We start from the raw sequence: 4,356 nt of genomic DNA on the forward strand, positions 1-4,356 counted from the left end.
CTCTCTATCTTTGTTCCAAGTTTAACGAAATCTCCTCAGAAAAGTGAAAGTTTTGCCCAGAAATTGGTGATTGGCTCTCAGCTTGTAACTCTAATTTTCTCTAACGGTGGCCCCCTTGGTGGGCCTCGCTTGTCATTCGCTAATGGGGTTTGGATAGATCAGAGTCTCAGCTTGAAGCCCAATTTTAAAGAAATTGCGGATAATGTTTACAAGGCAGCTTCTAATCTTGTTCAAACTAAGGTTAGCTTAATTTCTATTTTCAATTATAAAACTCACTAACCTGTTAATCGTTGATCAAGGTTTGAATGTTTCCTTGTAACATTTTTTGCTTATTATTGGTGTCAAGAGGTGGTTTGTGTGCTGTCAAATTTCATTTTTTTTAATTGAGACTCTATTGTGTATGTTTTTGAAATTCAATTTAATGGCTTTGACACAATTAATATGATTACTTTTGGGAAAAATAGGCGACAAAATTTTCAAAACTAATTGCAAAAATTATTACAATTGGTCCATTTCATCCATTTTTATTCGTTTGGTTAATGGGAAAGCTATTTCTTCCAATTGGATTGTTGAACTTAAAAGTTATTGCAATTGGTTGTTTTATCCATTGTTTTTTTAATATATATATATATATAAACTAGAAAAAAAAAACTCCGTACAGTGCAGAGAATTGGAGACTATCTCTCCGCACTGTACAGAGCCATCTCTCCATCTGTTCGCACTCTCCGCATAGTGCGAAGCCATCGCTCCACACTGTGCGGGGGGTTGGAGAACTCTCCACACCGTGCAAAGAGTGTGGAGAGTCTGTGCGGAGAGTTGGAGCGGAGTGCACTCTCCACACTTTGCGGAGAGTTGGAAAGAACTCTTCTCACTCTTTGCACGGTGCAGAGTGCAATATCCGCACTGTGCGGAGAGTTCTCTCCAACTCGAGAGATTTTCTTTCTTTTTTTGGTAATTTTTTTCTTTTTTTTCCTCCACTCTCTCTCGCTCTCCCTACTTTTCACCATTTTTTAGGCAATATTTATTTTTCCTTACTTCTTCGATATACTATAAACTGTCATGAGCACAAAAAAAAAAACTCTCTGCACCTTCTCTCAGCACGTTGCGTGCAGAGTGTCCTTGCTTGGTAATAGCTCTTCAAAGTATTGGCAGACATTATTTTCAATGAGATTATACTTTCGGGTTGTAGTCAGGAATTAAAACTGTTAATACATTGCTCAAAAGATGTTTAGAAAAGGCTATTACAATTTGCAGATAAAATCTGGAGATTATTAGATGATCCGAGTTTGGTAAGGAATCGCAAAACATTAATACTTATTGACTATTATGTTCACACGAATAAGGTAAAAGATACTTGGTTAGTTATTTCTCAGATGAAGAAGAAAGAGTACCAGCTAGATTCTTTTATGCATAATAAGATTATTAAAGTTTATAAAAACAGTGGGATGTGGAAGAAAGCAATGTGTACGGATTGTACGGAGTAACTCCATACTTTTTGGGAGTAACTCCGCACTTTGCTCACACGAACTGCAGAGCGGATTTTTTTTATTTTTTATTTTTTTTAGCATCCACAATAAAATTAGCAAAACTAAATATTCGGTATTCCAACAAAAATGAATTCATCAAATTAACATCAAACATCACACTATTCCAACAAAAATGAATTAATGTCAATTTACCCAACTAACATTGGGCAAGACAATAGTTCTAGGAAAATAATTAGCTATGCCGAAATTGTGCTTTTGTTGGAATTTTGACTTTCTTTTACAAATCCATTTCATAGCATTTCTCGGATGAATTTAAAGTTTTTGTTAATTATTTTAAATTTTCAGTATGATATTTCTTAACATTCTAAATAACACAATACTGTTGCAATGCTATTACAATTGTAAAAATAATTTGCAATCGTTTTCTTATATCATAAAAATATTTCTAAATATCACTTCAAAAACTTTCCAAAAAACTAAAATTCATACAATAATAAAATACGATAAATACAAAATTCATGCGAGGCACGTGACAATGACTAGTGTTTAAAAAAATATCAAGATTTGAGAAAGTTTTCAAAAATCTGGTGAAATTTTGAAAAAATAAAAAATAAAAAAAATTGATATTAATTGATTTATAGAAGATAATAACCGCAACATAATTGGTGGATATACAAGAACAACATGATATATATAAATCTATTTTACTTCACACCATATTCCATCCTAAAACATGATATATATAGATAGAACAACATGGAATTGTGGCTCCATTAATTAGAATTTTCTTTAGCTATTTTTCGGTCACAACAGACGATTTACATTAAATTGTAAGAGTGATTTTCGATCACAAATATCAAACTACTTCAAACATTTAGTACTATGTTATGCGCCATCGATTATTATGTGGCTACATTTTTTCTTTGATGTTGTGAGGAATATGTATAAAAATTAATATAGTATGCATATGTCTTTTTTCCAATATTGTGTCCAATATGACATTTATTCCCTCATATGTCTTGTCATTGGAATTGTGACCTTGAATGCAATAGACCAACTTTGTATCTATATTGTCCATATCAGAGACATCAGTTGTATATAACATTATGTGTTGCGACGTTCTTATTTTTGTGACTTCTTTTCACGTGGAAGTTGTGACAAATACGTGGAGAATGGATCCTTATAACCTTTTTTTTCCTAAACGTGAGATACATAAAGATCTTTTCCTATATTTTGGGTGAATAATGAGAATATTGATGAAATTTTTAATAGTAGTGATAAAATTTCTCTCACCAAATCAAAAGTTAATATAATTATGAAAGAATATTTCTCTCTCCATAAGACTATAAAAAATGGAAGGCACATAAAATTAGGGCCTATTTAATTTGCCTAATTTTTCATGGAAACCTTTTTAGCTTGTTTGATTGCAAAATTTTCTTGACAATTCCATTTCCATCTCTCCCTCCACACACGTGCAATTTCCTTGATTTGGTGGAAAATCAAAACAAATGGGAATTGGTTTTCCAGCCACGTATTTTATTTTATTTTTTTTTTTTTTTGACAATTGGAAAAAATTCTATCCGTAATTGTAAAAAAATTATATCCTTTTAATTGACAACTTTCATGAAAAATAAAGCCTAATGAGCATCAAAAGATCCAAAATTTTAACATTTTTCAGGTAGAAATTATACCAATCAAATATATTTAATTGATAATTTCCAGGAAAATAAGTTATAAGCAATTCAATTCCCTAAAATTCGTTTTCTTTCTACACAAATTTCATTCTTAAAATCAAACGGACCTTTAGTGAAATTCAAATTTGAATAATAAACTTAAGATAATAATCTCTTAGAGGGATTCATGAAAACGAAAAATTAAATACTAAAAACATATTTAAATTATTTTTTAATAAATAAAAACTTGATTTGTGAATAAAAAGATATTATTTGATTTTTTATAAGGAAAACTGAAAAGAATGATTCCTTCTAATTTTCTCTTTGACAAGTGATAATTACATCAAATACTTTGATTATTTAAAATATTCCAAGCTTTTCACCTTTTCAAATTTGGAAAATATTGTTTTTCGAAATTAAAGAAGAAAGCCATCCAAAGACCCACCATCACCAAATTCGCTGACCACCGTACATGCCCAGCGACCACTATTGCCACCCTTTCATACTATTGTGAAAATTGATAGAAGTGATATTCTTTATTGCAGTAAAAAAAAATAAATAAATAAATAACAATACGAACTTACTAGAAAATTGACAGGTACTTGAAAAGAAATGGAACAAAGTTTAGGTCAAGGCAATCTTTTGTCTTGCACAGGTGCTGACAGTGAATTGGCAATCATCTTCCAAAATATAAGAATCTCATCTTATAATAGTAGCACATCAAATTATAAGAAACGACGAATCGAACTATGGTTATGTACTCCTTTTGAATGGAAGAAAGAATAATTTGATACAGAATTTTGGCTTAGATTTATGATGTTTATGTACAAATGAATACCTGGTGATGAAGTGAATGAAACCAAAATGGGGATCCAATTGAGCCTTTTTTTAGCACCATTTTTTCATTAAAATACATTTTTCAACAATGATTTGACACCATTTTAACATATTCTTCAATAAAATAGTATTACACGTAAATCCATAAATTTTCTTTATTTTTTAACCATATATTTTCCATCAATACACTATTTAAAAATGCATTTTTTTCACAAGAATGCGACTCATACAAGGACTAATAGAGGTTGAATGGTTGAGCTAAAAAGATACAATCAAAAATCAGCTTGTTCACGAACATTCATATCTGTTCGGAAACCACTCGCCAAACATCGCATGACCACTCAAGGGTCAATTTATTT

Source organism: Olea europaea, chromosome 15, assembly GCF_002742605.1.
Source record: "Olea europaea var. sylvestris chromosome 15, O_europaea_v1, whole genome shotgun sequence".
NCBI lineage: Eukaryota > Viridiplantae > Streptophyta > Magnoliopsida > Lamiales > Oleaceae > Olea > Olea europaea.